Source organism: Schistocerca gregaria, chromosome 4 (genome assembly GCF_023897955.1).
Source record: "Schistocerca gregaria isolate iqSchGreg1 chromosome 4, iqSchGreg1.2, whole genome shotgun sequence".
In the NCBI taxonomy this organism is placed as follows: domain Eukaryota; kingdom Metazoa; phylum Arthropoda; class Insecta; order Orthoptera; family Acrididae; genus Schistocerca; species Schistocerca gregaria.
In genome coordinates, this window is record NC_064923.1 from 473,377,169 (window position 1) to 473,401,521 (window position 24,353).

General features: G+C 42.3%; 1 protein-coding gene and 1 pseudogene across 5 annotated transcripts in view; both read right to left on the reverse strand.

The window, feature by feature from the left end:
• LOC126267309 (kalirin) overlaps window positions 1-24,353 on the reverse strand; it is a 2,010,890-nt gene that overhangs the window by 1,552,734 nt on the left and 433,803 nt on the right. The gene's annotated exons all lie outside the window — the stretch shown is intronic.
• LOC126268340 (5S ribosomal RNA) lies at window positions 18,407-18,525 on the reverse strand (annotated as a pseudogene).

A 24,353-nucleotide genomic window follows, 5' to 3' on the forward strand; every position in this document is an offset into this window, starting at 1 on the left:
AAAAAACAGCTGTTTTGGCGTCATCTGGTACTCAGAAGGAAATTAAAAACACATTTGAAAAGGTAAATAGCGCTGTATATTGCCTTATAAATAATGTTCCACGTGTTTGCATTATTTACTTTCGCTAGCAAATAACTGTCCATGTCTCGAAATATCTGAACATTTTCTCTGTTTCTGTTCTCAGCAGTTTATCATACGTACTTTACCAAGAACACCAGTTATGAAGGTTTATTTGGCCATTTATTAAACTTCATCGCCTCTAGTTCCTGAATCCTGCCACCATATTCAGATCATCTCATAACCTGACTTTCAGCGTTCGGTTCTAGGTTAAGCAAACTGATCTTGCGTTGACCTCTCGTCTCGTGTGAACGCACCGTTCCTTTCGTTGACGTCCAGAGTGAATCGGGTTTGTCATGCAAGAAACTAAGCAAGGTAGCGTAGTGGATGACGGTCCGGAGTAGCATTCGGGAAGATCGGGACTCACATCCCCCTCCGATCTTTGAAGTTTAAGTCTTCCGTCGCTACTGTAAATTCCATCGAAAAGGACACGACCGGTTTCTGTCTGCATAGTTCTGTCACCAGAGTTCGTGATAAATCTCTACAGGCACACCTTGAGAAGAATAGCCTTCCTGATTGTTCACTATCTCCGCTACATGCTTCGGTGATGTTACGCTGTCATCAGGGAATTGACCACTGCTCGTGGTCTTTCGGTGGCATTCTCGCTTCCCGCGCACAGGGTCCCGGGTTCGATTCCCGGCGGGATCAGGGAGTTTCTCTGCCTCGAGCTGACTGTGTGTTGTGTGTCTTTCATCATCAATTCATCCTCATTCAATCGCAAGTCGCCGTAGTGGCGTTAAAGAACTTGTGGAGCGGCGGCCGAACCGCCTTGCGAGAGGTCTCCCGGCCACCAATGCCATACGCTCATTATTAATATCAGGGAATTCCTTTTTATGCTGCTGTAAAAAATTTGTGATGTCGGATAAAAATACATGCATCTTGGGAGTGTGATCATCACACTTACAAACACAAATCAACAAAAAAAAGTTTAACGTAACAACAGATGTGGTTAGTTACGTAGCCCCTTTATTTGGTACACATAGGAATATTGTGAAGAAAAAGTATTTGTTACTTAAGTTAGATGTACGTGGTCACGTGGACAATTTTACAAACATTGTTTCAAAATACAGTACGTTACCTGTAAGTATCATTGCTCACAAAATGGTCATGTGTGCTACAGTAAAAGTGCTATAACGTTGTCTTAAAACAACTCCATTTTTCTGCAAAGCACAGAACAATTCCACATTTTCCACAGTTTACAGTAGATCATCCCTAAGGGCAAATTCCTAAATCTTCGCTTTTGGCCCAAACTCTGGCCAGTGACCAAAAGTGTCATACCGTGTATCATTCACGGGCGCTGAAGGTGCCGTTTACTTCGTCTGGACTTGTTGCCCATCCAGGCTTCACCTTCCCATAAAAGACAAGATCATTTGCAGTGTCCCAAGTAATAATTCGCGAACATATTCTATTTCCGTTATTAATCACTCGTCGTTGCCCAATAAAAAACAGCGTCACAAAATCGAATGAAATTGCTACACCGGTAACTAACGATCGTATAACCTTTCAATATGTATCCTTAATATGCACGCTATTCAGAAAGTTGTCGCCAGAGACAACAGAATGTTGCTGTATTTGAAAGCTGAAATGTTGCTTGCAAGCAAAATTACCTATCCAAGGACGATTCTTGAAACATGTTTCAGAAAATAGTGGTAATTTTGATATTGCTTGAGAGCAACATTGCCACAGAAATGATTAATATAATTTATCGCCGGCCGGTGTGGCCGTGCGGTTCTAGGCGCTTCAGTCTGGAACCGCGTGACCGCTACGGTAGCAGATTCGGATCCCGCTTCGGGCATGGATGTGTGTTATGTCCTTCGGTTAGTTAGGTTTAATTAGTTGTAAGTCTAGGGGGCTGATGACCACAGATGTTAAGTCCCATAGTGCTCAGAGCCATTTGAACCATTTTGCACTATTTATCAGTAAAACTTGAATTTTATCCCTGACTTAGAAAAATTTAACTGAACGGGTTACAGGAGACGCAAGTAACTGTGAATCTCTTACAATATTAACTTAATCCTTTGCACCTTGGGTACCAGTTATACCAGTGAAATGTCCTTTCGGATATGCTGAGTGTGATACGATTTGAGTTTCTGGTCATTTCCCAATAGATGAATCGTCGATTACATGCATTATGCGATCCGCGAATTCATGGTCGGCATATACTAATTTCTTTTTGTTAAACAGAGATGATGGACTATGTTTTCATAAAATAAAGGACATGGTTGCAAGAGAATTGTAACGAAATCTCACGTGACTTTCTACGAATGTGCCTTTGCCTTCATACGACGACGAAGTTGGTGTGAGGTCTTTGCACACATGATCGTTTGTAAATGCTTTCGTGCAAGAAAGATTTTTGTGTTAAGGTATTCCTGAAGCTGCCTTGAAAGGGCGCGAAAAGTAATCCTTCTGCATTGTGAGTGGATAGGTTCACACTTACGCTTTCATCAAGTTATCAATAAAAAGACACACAAGATAGGCTGCTCGGTGTCGGCCCTTCACGCAGACAGGGAGGGCGGGAGCGGGCTTGGAGTGCGGCTGGCACGGCCCGACTTATCGGAATGGCTGGGACAGGCCGCTTTGATCGGAACAGAAATCGTTCTCCACGTACAGGGCCGGATGGAAGCTAATCCGCTGCCCGATGGCCTTCCTAATAGAATCCGTCGCCTGGGATGCAAAGCAGGAGCGACCGCTTGGGAACTGCTCCTGCCCCCCCCCCCCCCCCCCCCCTGACCAACTCCACCCGCCCTGCCCGAATTACACGGCTCGGGAACTAAAAGAACTGCCCCGCCCACACAGTCACGGACGTCCAGCAGTTAGCCATTTTGTTTATACCGGGCCCATGCACCGTAACCGAATCTAGCACCGCCAAGAGCTGCTAGTGCGAGGCCTCGTAACCAGTTCGTGTCCCGCAAACGTGTAACTAGAGTCACTTAGTCCATCTCTAACAGCGTTATATCAGCTAGAGAGTTGCGTTCGTATTCCCATAACTAGGACACACAGTTTCCTTTGACTGGTTCATCTGCTTCATGGGTGCAAGCGGGAAATCGGAAACACGAAGTTAGTTAGTTAGTTTTGCACTCATTTGTGAAACAGGTGGTGTAATTAGTTCCTCTGTACTAGGTTCGTTGTAGTTAAGAATCTGTTACAAGTTTTCCTTTAACCACATAACTCTATTTAACACTGAAGCAAACATGCACTCGCAATGTACAAGCGCGCAGGCAGGCGCTTGCGCACACGCACACATATACACACACGCACACATACACACACACACGTGTCCATTACATAGTTTCTGTATGTTTACTTCCTTAACAAGCCGTGTAAAATAATAAAATCATAGTATCATTATCGACAGGTAATGCTTTGTCGCCCCAACCAGTGTTCTCTATTTCACACTGTCTCCATTTCTTGATAATTGTGACACTTTACAACCTTCGATAGATCATCTACTAGTTTCTTTCTTCGCCTTCCCTTGGTTCTCATTTCTCATCGTTTCTAAACTTTGTCTTTCACAGTACCTGTTAAAACTTGTGTCTAATTAAATGTCCAAAAAGTTTCTCTCCCTCTCTCTCTTTTTCTTCTTTTAATACTGTTGTTCTGAATTCCCTCTGCTCATTGATCTCTATCAAAACATTTTAATTGTAGTTTTTTTTTCTATCTAGCAAGTTTTATTAGTTTTCTCGATAGCAATACTTCCATAGCTATAAGCGCTTTCTCTCTGGCTTCAACAGCGTCCTTCTTTCACGATTTCCACTCCGTATCTCTCGACTCTTTATGGTGAGTTAATAAAACAATACCTACCTTCCCTCTTTTCTCTGAATTTTGACTTCTGGTGTACTCCTGATTTTTATTTACTCTTATTTCGTTTCGCCCTCTTTGGGGTATGTTGGCGCAATCATTTTTGTCTGTTGTTCTTTTCTCAGAGCCCAGTATTTCTTCATTCCTTTCTGATCTTTTTTTCCTCTCTTCTTCCGTCTTGTAATGTGTAATTTTGGACTCCCATAAAAGGGATTTTTTGTTGTACGTATCTTTGGTTAGCCAGAAGGCCAGTCAAGTTTATTTTTTCTGGATTCCATTGTTTTGCTTTCACCAGCATTCCACCTAATCCATTCTGCGGCATATTTAAACTCTTTTACTATTTCAATCTTTTGTTCTTGGACTCTGAGTTGTTTACGTGAGTTCTTGATGTTGCCATGATCTTAGTTTTTTCGAAAGCGATGTGAAGACCTGTTTTAGCTGCTTGTTTCTATAGCTGAAGGATTTGCTCCTTTGCTTCTTACTTTGTTTCTGCAAACAGGGCCGTATCATCTGCGAAGGCAAAGCAATTTAAGGTCCTTCTTTTCGCAACCCAATCTTACACCATTCTTTATATTTGTGTTCCATTCTCTGACTATTTTCTCAAGCGCACAACTGTGCGGCAACGGCGACAGCCCATCCCCCTGTCCCACCCCCGTTTTTATTTCGAAGGGTTCTGATAGTTCACACATGAATTTAACTTTCGAAATGTATTTGTAAGGTTCGCTTTTTTGATATTAGTCGTTTTCTTATCCAAACTCATTTCTTCCAGGACTGCTAATAGAGACTATCAGTCGAATCATACGTTTTTTTTATATACATTTAAAGAGATTACACATGTGTTCGTCCTTGATTTTTGGTATGTCACACTGTTTTTGATGTTTAGTATTTGTTCAGAGCATGTCCTACCCTTTCTAAAACCTCCCTGGTATTCCCAGATTTGCGGATCCAATTGCGGCTCTGCTCTGCTCAGAAGGACTTTAGAAAGAATCTTGTACGTTATATCCTGCAGAGATATTCATCTGTAGTTGTTGGGGTCTGCCTTTAAGCCTTTCTTGTGGATAGGGTGGATGAGAGCTTTTCTCCATTCTGTGGGGCACTCTTCTTCTTCTTTCCAGATTTAATCGAACACACATTGAAAGGATGCAATGGCTTTTCTGTCAGCTCTTTCCCATAGTACGGCCCCTATTTGGTTTTCTGTGGACGCTCGTTGTTTTTCAGTTCTGAAATTACCCTTTCTGGTTCTTCAGTCGTTGGTCCTTCTGAATCAGGCTTCTCACTGTTATTTGAGGTGTATTCAAATTTTTCAAGGATTAGCAGATTCTCAAAGTAGTCTACTAGTAACTTGCAATTTTCCGTCTTAGTGTGAGCGATAGTCCAATTTACATCTCGAGATTGGAGAGTGGGAGCTTTCTGTCTTGATAATCTTTGTTGGAACGTTCTGTAAAAGCTTCTTATATTGTTTTTAGTAAATTCTTCATCAGTTCGGAGAAGAGTTTTGTTTTTATGGTCTTCTTAATCATTTATACAGTGTTATCTACCCGTTTTACTAACGTTAATGAAATTGAATCTGCTTTATTCCGTTTCTTATGTTTGCCAATTTTGCTACGTCTGTTTTACTGTTTCAATGAGGGCATCACATTCCAGCGGCCAACAGGCTTGTCTTTTTTTTATGTTGGGTGCTATCCTTTCGGTCGTTGTAATGAGGGTTCCCTCGATATCCTCTCAACTTTGCGTATGAATAGTTTTTGCTGTTTTTCGGATTCTTCTGATTTTAATATTTTTTCTGCGCTGTTCTTTTGACCCTTGATTTGTTTCATGCCGAGTCTGCTGCTTTGGATGACTCTGAACTTAATTTTAGAGAGTTTGCACTCCTGAGGACCCTAACATTCACGATTTCCTTGCGAGAATTTTTTTTAATTGCCACATGATCAAGTTGTAATTCCCCTAAGTTGGGATTTGGGGATGTCCATGTCTTTTGTTTTCGAGGTAGTTTTTTTGAGAGCTGTAGACTTAAGAATTAGCAGGTGTGCTTGGAAAAGTTCTATTAGCATGGTACCATTTCTGTTTGTTCTTCTGTTTACCACCAGACATCATAAGATTGTTTTGTAATTAATAATTTTGGATTCAAACTATTTTGTAATTTCTGGTAATTTAGAGAGTATATTCCGTCTCTAATGATAGCAGGCCAACACAATACGCATTTCAGACTTTCATGCAAAAATCTTTTATAGTTATACAATATTACGCAAAAATGTACTGTCGGCCTCATTTCACGGAACTTAATTATTTACCCATTTTAAAACGAAGTAAGAGCGACTGCTACCGTTACATTTTTCTGCAAAACGTGTATGGCACGGTAGCTAATTTTTCTCCAACATCCAGCTAGCAGTTCAGTCCATCTGTAGCACTATATTTCTAGCCAAGCTACGTGAAAGTTCTTTTTTATTAACAGACGTTGAAAACTTTCATTGTAAAACTATTTACTATATTTCATTTTATTTGGCTAAGTTTTACTGTTTCATATTAGCAACAATTGGAGATCTAACTTAAGCTAACTTACGCTAAAGACAATATACACAGCCCTGCATGACGGATGACTCGAACCTCCGACGGAAGCAGCCGTCGATTTGCAAAGGGATTTTGGAACATACATTGCATTCAAACATTATGAATTACTTCGAGCCGGCCACGGTGGTCTCGCGGTTCTAGGCGCGCAGTCCGGAACCGTGGGACTGCTACGGTCGCAGGTTCGAATCCTGCCTCGGGCATGGATGTGTGTGATGTCCTTAGGTTAGTTAGGTTTAAGTAGTTCTAAGTTCTAGGGGACTAATGACCACAGCAGTTGAGTCCCATAGTGCTCAGAGCCATTTTTGAATTACTTCGAAGATAACGATTTATTGACAAATAGCCAACACACAGATTCAGAAAATATCACTCTTGTCAAACGCAATTAGCTCTTTATTATCACGAAGTAATAAGTGCCATCGGTAGGGGATGTCAAATTGATTCCATGTTTTTAGATTTAGAGAAAAGTTTTGACACCGTTCCTTATAAGCGACTTCTAATTAAATTATGTGGCTACGGAGTATCGTCTCAGTTGTGCGACTGGAGTCGTGATCTCCTGTTATAAGCGTCACAGTTCGCAGTAATAGACAGGAAGTCATCGAGTGAAAGTGAAATACAAAATCTGGCGTTACTCAAGGACGCGTTATAGGCCCTCTGCTGTTCCTGAACTGTATAAACGATTTACAACACAATCTGAGAAGCCCTGTAACACTGTTTGCAGATGACGCTGCCATTTACTATCTGCAAATTGTACTGCAAATTGGTTTAGACAAGGTATCCGTACGGTGCGAGATGTGGCAGTTCACTCTAAATAATGAAAACTGTTAAGTCATCCACATAAATCCGCTGCATTTCGGTTACACAATAAATCACAGAAATATAAAGGCTGTAAATTCCACTAACTACTTACTGATTGGTATTATGAATATTACATCGGAACGATCTCATACGTAATGTTGTGACGAAAGCGAAAAGAAGACTAGGATATACTGGAAGAACAATTAGAAAATTCAACAGTTCTAGTAAAGAGACTGCCTGCACTACGACAGTCCGTCCTCATCTGAAGTACTGTTGCGCGTTGAGGGATTCGCATCACAAAGGATTGATGGAAGATATCGAAAACGTTCAAAGAACGATAGCTAGTTTTGTGTTAATGCGCAATAGGGGAGAGTGCCACCGATATGCTACGCAAACCGGGAATCATTAAAACGAAGACGCTTTGCGTTGCGGCAGGATCTTCTCATGAAATTTCATTCGGTAACCTTCTCTTCCGGATGCGAAAACATTTTGTTGGCGCCCACCTGCATAGGCAGGAATGTTCATTGTAATACAACAAGAGAAATCAGAGTTCGCACGGAAAAATTTAAGCGCTCGTTTTTCCGCACGCTGTTTGAGACTGGAACGTCAGAGAAACGTTGTTCGATAAACACTCTGCCAGGAGCTTCAATGTGAATTGAGGAGTGGTCATACAGATGTAATTTTATATGTACACTCCTGGAAATGGAAAAAAGAACACATTGACACCGGTGTGTCAGACCCACCATACTTGCTCCGGACACTGCGAGAGGGCTGTACAAGCAATGATCACACGCACGGCACAGCGGACACACCAGGAACCGCGGTGTTGGCCGTCGAATGGCGCTAGCTGCGCAGCATTTGTGCACCGCCGCCGTCAGTGTCAGCCAGTTTGCCGTGGCATACGGAGCTCCATCGCAGTGTTCACCACTGGTAGCATGCCGCGACAGCGTGGACGTGAACCGTATGTGCAGTTGACGGACTTTGAGCGAGGGCGTATAGTGGGCATGCGGGAGGCCGGGTGGACGTACCGCCGAATTGCTCAACACGTGGGGCGTGAGGTCTCCACAGTACATCGATGTTGTCGCCAGTGGTCGGCGGAAGGTGCACGTGCCCGTCGATCTGGGACCGGACCGCAGCGACGCACGGATGCACGCCAAGACCGTAGGATCCTACGCAGTGCCGTAGGGGACCGCACCGCCACTTCCCAGCAAATTAGGGACACTGTTGCTCCTGGGGTATCGGCGAGGACCATTCGCAACCGTCTCCATGAAGCTGGGCTACGGTCCCGCACACCGTTAGGCCGTCTTCCGCTCACGCCCCAACATCGTGCAACCCGCCTCCAGTGGTGTCGCGACAGGCGTGAATGGAGGGACGAATGGTGACGTGTCGTCTTCAGCGATGAGAGTCGCTTCTGCCTTGGTGCCAATGATGGTCGTATGCGTGTTTGGCGCCGTGCAGGTGAGCGCCACAATCAGGACTGCATACGACCGAGGCACACAGGGCCAACACCCGGCATCATGGTGTGGGGAGCGATCTCCTACACTGGCCGTACACCTCTGGTGATCGTCGAGGGGACACTGAATAGTGCACGGTACATCCAAACCGTCATCGAACCCATCGTTCTACCATTCCTAGACCGGCAAGGGAACTTGCTGTTCCAACAGGACAATGCACGTCGGCATGTATCCCGTGCCACCCAACGTGCTCTAGAAGGTGTAAGTCAACTATCCTGGCCAGCAAGATCTCCAGATCTGTCCCCCATTGAGCATGTTTGGGACTCGATGAAGCGTCGTCTCACGCGGTCTGCACATCCAGCACGAACGCTGGTCCAACTGAGGTGCCAGGTGAAAATGGTATGGCAAGCCGTTCCACAGGACTACATCCAGCATCTCTACGATCGTCTCCATGGGAGAATAGCAGCCTGCATTGCTGCCAAAGGTGGATATACACTGTACTAGTGCCGACATTGTGCATGCTCTGTTGCCTGTGTCTATGTGCCTGTGGTTCTGTCAGTGTGATCATGTGATGTATCTGACCCCAGGAATGTGTCAATAAAGTTTCCCCTTCCTGGGACAATGAATTCACGGTGTTCTTATTTCAATTTCCAGGAGTGTATATGTACCCGTATCTGTCATCCAAGAGTTCCACTCAATGCCTAGCCGAGTTAGAGCTGTCATAGCCGCCAGAAGCGGCCGCTCAGTGCACTAAATTTCACACTCTGTATACCCCAAAGTAACCTACAAACGTGGCCACGTTTGTTTCTACAATACCTTATACCCAAACTACGTAAAATTTCGTTATTTACCATCCTTCATGACGTTGCAACCAATGTGAAACAGAGTATAATGTGTTCTCGTGCTACATTTATTTATTATTCGACACAAAAATAAAAAGAAATCTGCTTATCACTGCGAAATACCACCGAATGTTTTATATATCTAAAAAATTGTGTTTTGATTCAGCCACAATTTTCAAAAGACATTTATCGTCAAGACAAACATGGGCACGAAAAACTAGCTGTCATAAAGGAAAATCACCTCACTATGAAATAATTTCCTTTTCCGAGCAGCGACATGATAGACCTTATGTCGAAAAAATTACCATATTTCTGCTTCCTGTCTGCTTACGACGCACGGTCTGCGCAGAAAACAAAGCTGCTACGGTACGATGAACAAATGTGTGATTAAATCGCAATGGAACGGAGTGCCCGCAGGAAGCACCATATAAATAGACTGGCGCAAATCAATATTGCAACACCAAGAAAACGTTTTGCGACGTAAATGGAAGATGGAAGACGTGTTTCTATATCTGAAAGATGATGTCTATTCATATTTCGCCCGAGCATGTAGGAGTGGCGCTGGTAGCGCTAGTATGAGACTAAAAATTAGGTTTGCTTCAAATACAAGCTGTAACGGTCGTGAATGTTAGATCTGAGATTGGACTTGGTGGTTGATGCTAGTCAAGAATGCCTCTAAGGCAACAAAGACGCCGTATCAACACCGTGTGAACGAGGTCGTGTGATAGGGCTACGCGAAGCTCAATGTTCCGTTTGCGATACTGCAGAAAAAATTGGCAAGAATGTAGCCAGTGTACATGATTACTGGCAGCGGTGGTCACGAGGATGTACGATCGCAAGAAGACCGGGCTGCAGACGGCCACTTGGCACTACCGAGAGGAAAGGCCATCGTCTTTGGCGTATAGTTCTGGGAAAACGTACTGCATCAGCAGCAGCAATTCGAGCACCTGTTGGCACCACTAAGACACAACGAACCGTAACAAATCATTTACTTCAAGAACAGCTACGAGCCAGACGCCCTGTAGCGTGCATACCATCTGCGATTTCAGTGCTGTCAAGCGAGAGCTCATTGGAGGGCAGGGTGGAGGTCCGTTGCGTCTTCTGATGAAAGCTGGCCTTGCCTCAGGGCCTGTGATGGTCGAGTATTCAATAGGAGGAGACCAGCTGAGCGCCTGCAGCCAATCGATTTGGGTGCTATACACAATGCACTTGCGAGGTGCCGGGGTAGCAGTGTATTTAACACTAAATTCTTCTAGAATCTTCATATGAGCAAGCCAATCACAGTTACGATTTTGCAGAAAACGCGGGAATTTGTCCGCCAAGACTGCCTGGGAACTCAGGTCTTCCCCACGCCTCGCTGGTAGCTCGTCAGAAACGGTTTTCACTAAGTTTCTGCGAAGTAACGGAATCTCTAGCCCAGCCGCTCCGTCAGGCCCCTGTGGGCGTGTCGCCGCCGCTCTTATGACAATGTCGGCGTCTGGAAAGCATTCACTCAACTCCATCACACCCGTCGGATTAACCCTTCCAAGATCAGCAGAGCCCGCCTGTCACTGGACCACCCGGGTGACGAGAGACGCTGCGTGGGAAGTCCGTGTGTGAAGGAATAGCGACTTTTCACCGCATGCAATTAGAGAGGAAGATAGATTACTCAGAGAAATATGAGAGGGGGCTCATGCCACCTCTCACACTTACACCTGGAGTTATGGTCTGCAGTGCGATTTCGTACGACAGCAGGAGCACTATCGTTATTATTCCATGCAACGTGACTGCAAATATATACGTCAATCTCGTGATTCGATTCGTTGTGCTGCCATTCATGAACAGCATTCCAGGTGGTGTTTTCCAACAGGATAACGCTCGCCCACATAACCGCTGTTTTAACTCAACATGCTCTACATAGTGTCGAAATGTTGCCTTGGCCTGCTCGATCACCAGATATGTCTCCAATCGAGCACATACAGGACATACAGGACGACAAGACCAGCGTCATCAACGAACAGCTCATATATTAGCCGACCAAATCTATCAGGCATGGAACTCCCCATCCTACGAACTGACATCCGGCACCTGTACAATACAACGCACGCACGCTTATATGCCTGCATTCAACATTCTGACGGCTACACCGGTTGTTAATGTACCTGCATTTCACGTTTGCAATGGCTCATCTCGCGCTTACATTAATCTATGTTCCTGTCATGTCAATGAGTTACATATGATACCCAGACAAATGTATTTCCGCACTTTCATTACTCTACATTATTTATTTGTTGGTGATGCATTTTTTCCCGTCACTGCACTGGAACGTACGCCGTAGTTCCGCAGCGGTAGTTTCGGCTGCGCCGTGGCCTGCCGCACAACGTCCATTAGGCGCGCCGGAATTGGAAGCTCGCAGCGCGCGGAGGCTGCTTACGCGCCGTCGGCGGCCGATGAGGCTGGCGTAGCCTGCTGCGGTCCTGACAACTCGTCACGCTGAAATGACTGGGCGCACGCCTGCCGCGCCGCGCTGCGCTGCCAAATGAAGGCCGCGAAACAAAGCCTCGGCGCTTTTTTTCTTCCTTTACCGCCGCACCCAACTCCCACCGTGCAGTTAGGCTGTAAATACTGCGGCAGCTGCACCAGACGTGGGCCAAGTCACGCCACGCGCAGCCCCACACACGCCTTAGTGGCAGTCACATTTTTTATTTCTTCATTTATTCATTCTGGCAACAGCAGAGACAACAGGTCCCCTCTTATGATTAGATAAATCACATACAATGGATTCAGTGTACGACGTTACGACATTTCCGTACATCACAAAACAAGTCGGGGGAAAATTACTCAATCACAATCCAGATCGTCAAAACTTCAATCTCCTGCATACAGGGTGATTCAACTGCCCCTACCAATGTCGTTTTATGCAACCCGCAATATTATATTTTGCTTTCAATAACGAAGCACGGTATTTTCATATTTTACTCCTCTCTCACTTGAACACAACGCACAGAACGTTCATACAACCATGTGCAATTGTTAGAGAAATCCTTCCTTAAGAGGTTGCTCAACTCTCGCGTCATACTAACTCAAAGATCTGCAAACCGTTTTGATCCTTCACGTGAATTTCTGCACTTCGTACTTTTGCGGTAGGTTCATATTGATGACACAAAGTCTCGTCAGTTGTGGTCATTTTTTCAGAAAAGAATTATCCGCGTTTTGCCTTTCAGTGAAGTCGCGGCAGGTATCAATGCGTCGTAGTTTTTGCTCGATTTCGAGATGCGCGGGGCAACTTTGTACAGACTATTCTGTTCTGCCAAACATTCAAGAAAAGGTCTTGAATATTTGACTTACAGAGGTTACTTCATTGGGGTTTGTGACACAACAACTTTGGCACTCTACGGCCTCATGTCTACAACCAAACACTGAATGCTCACAACTGACTGGTCGGATTCTAATGTTTTGTTTACAATTGTTAGTTCAAGTTCCCATCGTAGTTACTGTGATGGCGTCCCTTATACGCCAGGAATAAAATTTCTCGGAACTTTTTGGACAAACGACGTATGTTCATTCCTCCAAACATTCTTCTCAATATTGGCAAAATAGAATCACAAAATCAGAGTGTAATGCAGGACTGTTAAGTTAAATAATCCTTGTCGCTGGTAACAGTTATAAATGACAATTTAATGTAAATACAGCAACCCACTAAAAGAGAACACTTCTCACTGTATCAATGGGAAATATACTGACATCATATCTTTGTGCTATGTCATAATTTTACGTAAAAAGGGATGGTTTGCGAGTATGTGGATTTCTGTGCAATGAAGGAGGAACAATATCTGTAAGTATATAAACCACAAATACTATTTCATAGCATTAGAATCTAAAATTTCCAAGATTGGTATTTTACGACTGCATTATAACTAAAAAAAAAGATGAGTGCACAGCAAAAAAAAAAAAAACAGAAGCCACACACATACAATACTAAGAAGCGCATAAAAAGCAGCAGTTGCAAGTTATTCATGTACATGTTCATCGTATTTGTGCTGGCACAGCTGGTGATATCTCAGAATACATGTAAATCACCACCTCAAGTGCCTTTTGGACATAATCAGGTAGCAATTACCATTCACTTTGTGGAGTGCATAGCACATATCACAACAATTTCAGTAACATGTACCTCTATACCTAGACTTATTATTTAATTCCATCAACACGAAATTCCACGTCGAAGTGACCCCAGTACTCGTTCTACGTGTGTGTTGGCACGGTACTTTAATAGGGATAGCACTGTTCACTCGGTATCCTTCCTTCCAATAATAATCCATATCGAGCCCCATTCCTACATCAGTCGTTGGCACTGACAAGACTAGACACATCATTAACCATCTTCGTAGCCGAAACAAAGGTTCGAACCATGATGGTGGAAAACACAAGAAATTGATTGTCAATATTGGGGCAACAAGGGAAAGAATGGGGGTTATAAATTTTCTTATCACAAGATCTTGCGTCATCGCCATGTGATAGTTGGGCAATAATCACACAGTGCCTCGTGAAGTGGGGAAGTTAAAGCTAGCGCCCTGCCTTCGAGACGAATAGGTTACTTGTCAGAAAAGTGTTTCACTTTCTTCCTTGTTTCATAATAATATCATCATCATTATCAATATCAGTACCATCACTGTTACCACCAATAACAAAAACAACGCTCTGCACTATGTACGCATTCATCACACGCACTTCTATGAAACTCTTAACAGTTGCGTCAACGGTAAGACTTGCACCAAGTCATGATCAACACAAGTAAATAAATAAAGACCATTGTATGTAATTACTACATGAAATTAAGTAACAGGGTCACAGTGGGTTACCATCGCTCTTCGAGTTAGTACGCTGATAAGGGGAAAAATTATACTACATATTTAGTTCCTGTAGCACAGAAAAGGCATGATACGGACACAGCTCCTATTCAAGATAATACCTAGAAGATACCCAAAACAAAAAACAATGTGGCCACTAAGAATTTAGAAACAACTGCACGTAGAAAGGAACAAAATTTATTAAATCTTTGCAAATTTGTGTCATAAACATTCTTCTCGTGGCCTGAGAATTACACATCTGTTTCGTGTGTCAGAAACAGTATGTCAGAAACAGGGGTGACAATTTATTTTCTTGAATCAAGACCATTAGTATTCAATTTTTGTTCTTTAATCAAATCCAGTTAGAAGACAAGTTCACAACCTTTACACTAAATTTACCCGAATAACAATGGTGCGGTTATTCGGGACAAAGTTAATCCAGCAGGTCCTATTGAAGCGTAGCAATGCTATATCTCTCAACATTTCGAATAGGTACAACTTGTGTGGTCCATCTAGTGAAATGTCCAATGAAAGAGTAATGGCCGAGAGAAATCAATAATCGCTAACACTACTACGAGAAATGATATACAAAGACCTGTAACTTTCTTTCTCCGACGACTGCATGTAAATGAATTGCCACAAGTCTACTGTACTTAGAAAAAGAAGTAAATTAGTGGCAGGACATCGAGGAGGAAGTGAAAGGCTGTAGGCTAAATAGCAGAACAGAGCGCAGACAGTTCCACTGCAGTCTTCGTATGTATAATGGAGGCTAACGGTAGTCCCCATTTGCCAGTGATAAAGGATTTATTTGCCGCCTTGGTGCTGAGCAGTGCTCCCATTTGCACTCTACCGCTTCCAACGCCTGCACAATGCTGGGTATGGTACCCGCACAGCACTCCGGTGACGCAGGTCCTGTACGTGCAAAGTTCCCCCACGTCATACACAGCACCAGTACTTTCGTTAGTATTCAAACAACCTTTATTTCATGTCACGATTGATTCAAAACCTAAGTTCATTTTCTAGTGATAAGGTACGTGCAAACACTTCAACTGTCAGTGATGTAGCACAACATTCGTTATGGCAGTTGCGCACCAACATACACAAATCTCTATACAAGCATATAATGTCCTGACTGACTGACTCATGATCTCTTAACACAAACCGCTAAGGATAGAAATTTGAAATTTGGAGCAGGTGTGGATCTTAGACGTCGTTTAGGAAGGGACTGTTCGAAATTCCTCTCCTTAGGGGGTGAAATAGGGGATGAAAGGCTTTTGGAAAGTCTGTCACTATTAAGGGAATTGTGAAGCTAAAACTATGAAAACGCACATTTGGTTTCTCAGTCAGAAAATAAAAAATACATGTTTCAGCATTTTTGGAAATTCAACCACTAAGGGCGTAAAATAGCGCGTGAAAGCGTTTTTGAAAATAAATAATTACTAAAGAAGTACTAAAGGATTGCTACAGCTACATCTATGACAATTAGTATTTGACTTCTCGGTTACAAATAAAAAAAATATGTGTCTCAGTGTTTCTGGAAATTTATCCCCTAAGGGAGGGCTACACGAAATGAAAACTTTTTAAGAAAATATTTCGTTACATTAAAAGAACTTTAAAGCTAAATTTATGAACATTGCTATTTCACTTCTCGATTATATATAAAACAATATTTGTCAAGGGATTAAAGTTGCTATGGAAATAACTCCACAGGAACGCAAAAGGCGTAATTAACAAAAATTTTGGACTTCAGCTTCCATAATCGCTTTGCGCTATAAGTGCATTCGGAAAAAAAAAATCAGGTTTATATGGCCTTAATTAGCGTGAAAACATTGGTATTGCGAAGCACTAGGCGCTAAGATAGTGTAACATATTCCGAATGAATAAACGGAATGACCCGTTATTGTTTGATTACACGATTGCCGAACAACGACTGAAACAATCACATCCATTAAATGCCGGGAGCGATTTAAAATGGGACGACCATATAAAATTAACAGCAGAAAAGGCAGACGCCAGACTGAGACTGACTGGGGGAATTCTCAGAAAATGTAGTCCACGTACGAAAGAGGTAGCTTACAATACCCTCGTTCGACCACGGCTTGAATTTTGCTCGAGAGTCTAGGATCAGTATCAGATACGATTCAATGATAGTGGACACAGAGAAGACAAAAAAAATTTTAAAAAGTCATTTCGTCACAGATTCATTTAGTAAATGCGAATGCGTCGGAGAATGCGTCGCCAGACGCTGCAAGAGAAGGGTTTTGCACTACGGCATGGTTTACTGTTAAAATTCCTAAGAGTGTCAACAGATATATTGCTTCCTCCTACGTGTATCTAGCAGAAAAACCATGGAGGTGTACCATTTGCGACGGAAACAGGAAATGTGGGAAGTATCCTCTGCCACACATCGTACCGTGGCTCGCCGAGTATACTTGCAAATGAAGATGTCTTGAGGATCACACCGTCACCAGTGTATGGGAAACTCATTTCTAAGATCACGAAAATAATGACCTACTGTGGATGAAATAGACTGCGTCAAAGTATATTCTACGACATTATGCAATTTTTAGTGGTCAACAGATTGCTTGTAACTTCGCCCACAATACAGAGTGTTTCGGAAAGATTAATCTAACTTCTCAAGACTGTATCTTCTACGTGAACGAAGACAGAAACTTAGGATGGATTTTAATTTAAGCATTGAAACTGCAAGTTTACCTTGGCACCAATTGCAAGCAGCCGGTTTATGTGGTTGTCGGTAGAAGTCTCTCAATCGCGGCTAGCTCGCGCGATCGGTTATACGTATAACCTAGGGCTGCCCGGGTATGTTGGAGATCTGTTCTTTTCCACAAATGCAGGAATATGCTGAAAATTTCTTCCAGGTCAAAGCATCACCTCACTGGTACCTGCGTATAAAACCGATGGATCGGCAGTACGGATCTCGCACCGTATCGCTGGCCGAAAGAGCGCCTGATCACTTGCCGAACTGCGGCATCGCATAGCAAGAACTATGAATGCACTAACTCCAGAATGCTCATAAAAGTATGTGGCGAGTTTTAATATCGTCTGCATGTTTGTTGTGCGCCCGGTGCATTTGTGGAATGTAAATCAAATCTGTAACCCTAACTGTAATCATAAAACGCATGTAAAAGTTCTGCCCTTGGATAATCGAATGGTTTTCTTGAAAATAAATGTTTCAAATTCTACGCCCAAGTTAAAATATACTTCAAGTATCTATTAAGGCTCAGGTACAAGATCTAGTCTTGTGAAATAGTATGAATCTTTTTGAAACACCCAGTATTTCATCAGCCGTATCAAATTTAAATGTTCACGAAGGGACGCTGATCCCATCACACAGAGTGTATCTCTGGGTTCCTCATTACGTCATTTAAGCTCTTTTGCATAGCCAAGAGTGTACGTTAACTTGTATCACAGGTACCGAGCATGACTAACGCGTATTATGTTTCCTTTGTTTAATGCGCGATTTAATGTGCTTATATCAGCCAAATACCATACAAAAATTTTGTCGAGTAACTTGTTTACGTCAAAGCCGTTCTCTAACCGTGCAAAAAAAAAGTCAGTTCAAGAGTTCAGTACGCCTGCGTTGTCTGTGTAACCAATTCATTTACCGTTGTTTCGTTGTGTTTCACACATAGCTCAGTATTCTGTAAACTTTCTTTTGATAAATCATTAAAACATAAGTTAAACATCAGTGAAGAAAGTATACACCCTTGACTAGCACCACTACTGATATTAAGTGCCAATTTAACTTTGTGGTTATAGTGCAAAATTCTAATTAATTCTGAGTTATGCCTCAGAAGGCCCAACAGCCTCAACCGACCGACCACCGTGTCGTCCTCAGACGATAGGCCTTCCTGGATGTGGATATGGAGCGCATGTCGTCAGCACACCGCTTTCCCGCCCGGGCCGGTTTTCGGGACCAGAGCCGCTTCTTCTCAATCAGGTAGCTCCTCAACTGGTCTCTCAAGAGCTGAGTGACCCCGCTTGCTAACAGCGCGCGGCAGACCTGAGCGGTTACCTATCCAAGTCCTAGCCAAGCCCGACAGCGCTTAACTTCAATGATCTAACGGGAACCGGTGTTACCACTGCGGTAAGGCTGCTAGCATTTTAAGAATATTACGTTCAACATATTTTCTCTTTCTACAAGTGCATTTTCAACCTCTATCTCCATTTCGTATACAACAGCCTCACACGCCTGGTGTAACAGACAAAAATGCTTTCAGCACCTACCACACCCGGGCTGCGATCCGATATCACTGCATTTCTTCAGAATCACTGCAGCCGTCGGTTTTATATGTTATTCTTCATGGCGTTTGTGTTCTCTTCACATACTTTTATATTTCGGCTGGTATTTGATCAATGGCGACCGCATTATACTTGGGAAGCTATTGTAGGATCATGCACCTAAGAGAAATAAAAAAAATCGGTTAATTTGCGTAACAGTTGTTCCATAACCGGAACTAACTACTTCATCCTTCTTTCACACGGCTTAGGGGCAACACGAGCGTTTCTGATGGTCGTTATTGATAAGTTTCATCTACGTTACAAAACAAATACACGATTGCTGCTAGAATGCCACATTCCTATTTGTTTAGTGACCCGATTTCGATAAAATTCAGCACTAGTACCTCAATATCACAGTGCTTGCCATTCATTTGCATCCTGATCATTTCCCCGTTAAAGTTACGTGAACAAATGCTTGTAAGTTCCAAAGCAGGCAGAATGACACTGAACAAGTTTAAATTACAGAAGAGAATAACTATATACAACACTAAATCTAGTAACAAATTTAAGAAATAACTGTAAACGCAAATTCGTTACTTATATACATTAAATATTGCTCACTTAAAAACAGAGTAATTTTTTCCCATTCTGAACTTTTTCATCCAGGAGCGTGAATCAAATTGAATCGGGGCGAATTATAAGAAAACAAAAGAACTATCCAATGATACTTTCCCGTATGACGTGCAGTATCTGTACCACTAGCCTAATTACTTAAAATGAGCTGCAAATATAGTTAACTGTAATGAAACGGCAACGTCCGGTCGACAAAATTGCGCAAGACTGTTGATACCTACTGCGGAAGAGTTGTCAGGGTCGTTATGGCTTTCATTATTTACGCACATTAATGAAATTAACAATCACTAAAACGACCATAACGACAGTTTTACGGAATTAAATAACGTTTCATGTCGTGAAATATTTCATATCCTGTCGTCAGTGCTGCGGTAAAAAATGTAAATTAACATCGTGCATTGTCTAGTTCCTACATTACAACTTGCAGAAACGAGATAATACGGCATGTACAAACGCAGAAATGGGAGTTAAAACGCCTAGAGCTGTAGAATGAAGTTAAAAATTCTCTTTTGCTCCGACAAAGCGACGCACACGCAATGATGAATAGATTAACTACAGAAAAGACCATGAAAGAGCACAATACAATTTACAGTATAACTGTGCGCACAACAAACTATCTGTCGGAGAAAACATTACAAATTTGCAACAAACTCATACCTAAAGTACGTAAGGAGTGATTATTATACTGGGGAACGACACTATGAGCAACGACGGTCAAAGCCATTTCTTCCAGTAATTCAGAAGTAAGTTCCGTTACGCAGCAGAGAGTTTAATTGTTGGGTTCAACTGTGCGTCTGTGCTAGTAAAATTGGACAAACATCTAGCTTTCTTTACATGCGGTATAGTCAAAGTTATCTGGAACTAAGGTAAATATCAAGTAGAAAACTGGCTATCGTCAAATTCAAAAAGCGAATCTCCAAGGGGCAATGTCTAAATCTGTTACTAAGCATTGCTGCTGACCTAATTTAGTGTTTTGTTACTTTTTTCGTGTGACGATGAACAGTTGGTTAAACTGCGGAATAAATTTCGCTTTGACTTTACATTCACAGAGAATGTGGATTTCTTCTTCACGAAGAGTAGCAAAATGTAGCGGACTGTTTACAATGAAACTATAAAATATGTCTAATTTTTCACACAAACACTTTAAATGTCTCAAAACAATAGAAATATTTTTTGTGTGATGTACTGATGATGATGTGTGGTTTGTGGGGCGCTCAACTGCGCGGTCATCAGCGCCCATACGAAGTCCAATCTAGCAACTGTCACAAAATATCCCCAACCCGGACGGGAATCGAACCCGGGACCCCGTGATCCTGACGAAGCAACGCTAGCCACTAACTATGTGGTACGATAAACGGCGTGCGTCCCTATAGCGATGTAATAGGATATGGTAATGTGGTTACATTAGTTTTACGGTCCGGATACTGAGCCAGTTACTTTTCCGTTAAAAAGGGCATGGGGACATAATGAGGACAAAAAAGAACTAAATGACACTACAGGTTTCGAAACTGAATGACGCGGAACTACCCAACGGTCTTCAAACGCATCCTAACGCAGACAGTTTCAACTGTAGCGTGCGACGACAATTAGTACTGTTAATTAGACTCATGAAGATTAATGGCGCTGTAGATGTCAGAAGGTATAACAGGATGTGTTTACTGTGCGAAGGTGCACCGTGGGAGACAACCTCTGAGATCTCGTCGCCTCTTTACGAAAAGATGGATAATACAGAGAATCATGAAGTCTCTTAACGACAAAATGGATAATAGAGAGAATGATTTAGTAATTCAAAGCGTTACCAGCAGCAGGTGATATTTGCACACTGTGCGCCGTAAAAGTAGCGCCACAATTACTTCGATGCTGAAAGCATCAAGAAACTATGTATTAAAGTAGTTCCTGGGGTGTGTGATATTTCAGTACTGATTTGCTGACTAGAGGTAATGTAAGAGAGACTACGGATCTTCCATATGCCCTGGAGAAGAGGAAGAAAAATTTCATTTTCAACTTTTTAACTGACAATTTTATAAGTACAGTTTTTCTCCTCAGAACCTACGGACAAATACTATCTTTTATAAAGAACGGTAAAATCATTTAACAAAAGGTAGACTAATAATGCAGGCCTGTAGTCTCCAAATTTTTGTCACAAGATTCTGAAAAATTGCTTTTATTTTGTTCCATCCTGTTAGTATTTTCCACAAAAAGGGATCTCGTATTTCGAAAAGTTAAGCAACTGTAACGAAAGTATTAAAATAAAATTTGAAGCAAGCTGTATCTTCTCATAATTACTGATTTATTTTTAGGCTTATACTAAAAATACTGCAAACAGTTGTGTTAGCAGTATTGTAGACTCTGTTACATTACGTTTTCAGACTTTCTCATTTTTTATTTCATCTTTACTGTCCCTCTTCAACATCCAAAAATAGCCGGCCATCATACTTTCATCTCCCCTGGTACCTCATCTTCATCTCAATGTCCTGGTGGAAGCGTTCTACTTGCACTTCAATATAATGTCCCAGATTTTGACGAAAGATGTCAATACGTGAGTGTATGAAGTACACTTTTACACTCATAAAACAAGGAAGGTTGGATTTAACGTACCGTCAGCATCGAGGTAATTAAGAGACCGAGCACAAGCACGGATTGTGTCAAGGATGGGGAAGGTGAGCAGCTGTGCCGTTTCAAAGGAACCATCCCAGTATTTGACTGGAGCAATTTAGGAAAATCGTAAACAATATCGTCCGAACAGACCGTGAAGGCCCAATGGTACCGACCGGCCGCCCTGTCATCCTCAGCCCTTAGGCGTCACCGCATGCGGATATGGAGGGGCACGTGGTCAGCACTCTGCTCTCCCGGCCGTTGCCAGTTTTCGTGACCGATGTCGCTACTTCTCAGTCAAGTAGCTCCTCAATTGGCAATCCCATCGAAGTGCTTGGTTGATCTGACAGGAGATGTCGCCACTAAGGAAATGCCGTTGGTTTAGGGAAATTACGGTAAAATTAGATCTGGATGGCCGGACGCAGGTTTGAAGCACTTTTACACTCATGTTACAACACAACTTCTTGAAATTCTCTAACACTGTTCTTGTAATTTTTTTTTTTTTCCTAGCAAGTTTGCGATCTTTTTCTCTTATATTGATTAGCCTCTCAAATTCGTGACCATTAATCAACTGTGAATTTGAGGACCGAAGAACTTCTGCCTTCAATTTTTCTAGGGTGATGAAGGGAAATTTCATAGAAAGGTACTTGGAGGAGGATCCATCTTGTTCTTCATCAAGCACAGTTTGATATGTAGTCGCGGAAGAAATAGTTATTCGTGGACTAGAAGCGTTTCATGCAAGACATTTCCAGTCCCAGGTCCACTCCAATGTTTCTGTCTTGTCCAACTACCTCACTCACATAGAAGGCAGGACATTATCGTGTACCCAGACTACAGTCATAAAATAGGTATAACTAAAAATAAAATAAACTCTATTCCATTGTGAAAAAACTGTGATGGAAGAAACATTTTGAAATCAGCATAAAAAAGTTAGTTAAGAAGATTTTTTTTCAATGATTTGGTATTATGCAGACTCATGTAATCAATGCTTAAAGCTAATTCTACAAGGCAGTCAAAACAATTAGTTCCTGCCGATGTGAAAATGAATAGTTCGTTCCTCCACACTTCATATCCAGCACCCCCACAGTAAGAAATTTTTTCCAATGATCGAATTACTATTTGTTTTATGAGCCTTCCAAAAGACTCATTAATTAATTTCACACCGTAAATCATATTGAATATGACTGTATCACAGTTGTACAGTGCAATTTGTACTTTGAGCACGCTTACTGCGTATCTACAAGCGTGCCTGGCTTTGCGTAACATTCACCATCATCCTTGTCGTCCCAATCGTCGTCTTCATCATGTAATTCCATATCTGCGTCGCACCATCTTCACCAACATCAGTACCACAAATCCTTTCACAACTTCATGCCCACCTACTAATAAAAAAATTCTTTGCCAAATTCATCTTTTCCTACCAAAGTTCCTTCGCTCTAAATTCTGTAAATTAAAATATTTCAGTGCCTCCATCTTCCAGAAACGTCATAAATTACGAATACATTCTAAAAGCATGCTCCACATTTAAATGTCTCCCATTTGATATACCATCTAAAACATGCAAAAGTTTCTGTCACCGAAGAAAGACAAGATTTCTTCGAAAATCTTTTCGCTGAAGCGTATGAAACAGATCGGAGTTCTTCTAGGCTTCTACTCATGAAGTCTAAGCGATTTCTCTCTTTGTGGAAGTGTTGTTTGCCACTGTGCAATGTACACGATAAACAACGACGAAAGAGGACTAATTTAAAGAGCACTAAGTGAAAACAGTATATTTAAAAGTAACAACAGAGTACTCACCATACTACTGTTTTCCAACTAACCATATTGGAACTTATTGCCTGTCTGCATAAAGCAAAGTATACTATTTATAGGCTTTACACGTAGCCATCGATGATGTTTCAGCGGTATACTCGTACCAAAGGGTACAAGTAAAACTCACAAGTAAGAAAAGGTAGAGAATTCTACGAAGGGCAAAATTTATATTCAAAGCTAGCAGTTCTACTTCAAAAAAAGTTTAGAATGACTGGTGGTAAAAAATAAATCCTCAGAAAAACAAAACAGCATCATTTACTAGATGTCAAGAAGTTTATCTAATAACATCCCTTAAACAACTTACTTGCAGAAAGCGAATTCATGAACTAGCACGCTGAACTGCTGGCGATAGAGAATCGATGTCCAAACCGTGCAGCACGAGAGACGGCAAAGTACTTTGAGCATGCCACCATTCATCAGAAACTCTCAGGGCGCTATAACGCCGTGCTATTCATGCCCCATCCTCCTCTCTCCCTCCACCCCCACCCTCCTTATAGTCCAGAGCCTGAGTTACGAGCCGTAAATAAAATATCAGCATATTTATCGCCGGGCATTGCTGGCTCGTATATTTCGCCGTAGCGTATGCGTCGTTATTTCAGGGATTTTAAAAAAGTCCCTGGTGGTGACAGTACTCGTAATCGCGGAGGGCTAAAGGGCGCTTACCGAGC